The following is an 848-nucleotide window of genomic DNA, read 5'->3' on the forward strand; positions in this document are numbered from 1 at the left end:
AACTGAGATGAGGACTGAAAAAGAGCATTTTCAGATGGAGGGTGCCAAGGACTTCACAGATGAGAAGATACTTGAACTGGGCCTAGCATGCAGAGGAATAATGTCTGGGTTTGGAAGCATCTCTTCACGGACTCTGCTGTCTTTTGCCATTTTTTAAATCAGTCGGGGATTCATTTCTCTGCTCCGGGTTTTGGAAGGAAAATGACAGTGGGAACAGGCCTGTGAGGCACTCAGTATCCTCCTGCATGTCCTCTGAAATCATAGCGGAAGCACACAGTGGCGACCCTGCGCACAGGGATCAAACAAAGGGTGTTCAACTCTTAGCAGAGGATTTTTAAGGTGAGAGGAGCACAGGAAGAAGCTGATCAGGGACTTCCCTGGTGGTCCGGTGGCTAAGACTCTGCGCTCCCAACGCAAGGGTTCTGGGTTCAATTCCCAGTCAGGGAACTAGATCCCACATGCCTCAGCTAAAGATCCCACATGCCACAGCTAAGCCCTGGTGCAGCCAAATGAATAAATAACTAGACATTTTAAAATAAATAAAGAAGAAGCTGATCAGCACCGCAGATAACCTGGATATTTTCCTGTTCAGCTCAACCTAAAGTACCCAAATGACCAGAACAAATCTTATCCATCAGAAATTATCAAATGTATTAATTTGCGTTAAAAGAAAAGAAGTTTCAGGGGCAACCTAGGGGTAGGAGAGTAAGAAGTACAGACTATTAGGTAAAAAAATGAGCTACAAGGATATATTGTACAGCACAGGAAATATAGGGAACATTTCATAGTAACTATGAATAGAGTATAGCCTATAAAAATTGTGAATCACTATACTGTATACCTGAAAC

General features: G+C 43.3%; 1 non-coding gene across 1 annotated transcript; it reads left to right on the forward strand.

Moving 5' to 3' along the window:
- The first annotated feature begins 374 nt into the window (after positions 1-374).
- On the forward strand, positions 375-447 carry TRNAG-CCC (transfer RNA glycine (anticodon CCC)). The gene has a single exon. It is a non-coding gene; the product is annotated as a tRNA-Gly (tRNA).
- The last annotated feature ends 401 nt before the right edge of the window (positions 448-848 follow it).

This window comes from Bubalus kerabau, chromosome 12 (genome assembly GCF_029407905.1).
Source record: "Bubalus kerabau isolate K-KA32 ecotype Philippines breed swamp buffalo chromosome 12, PCC_UOA_SB_1v2, whole genome shotgun sequence".
Classification (NCBI taxonomy): domain Eukaryota; kingdom Metazoa; phylum Chordata; class Mammalia; order Artiodactyla; family Bovidae; genus Bubalus; species Bubalus kerabau.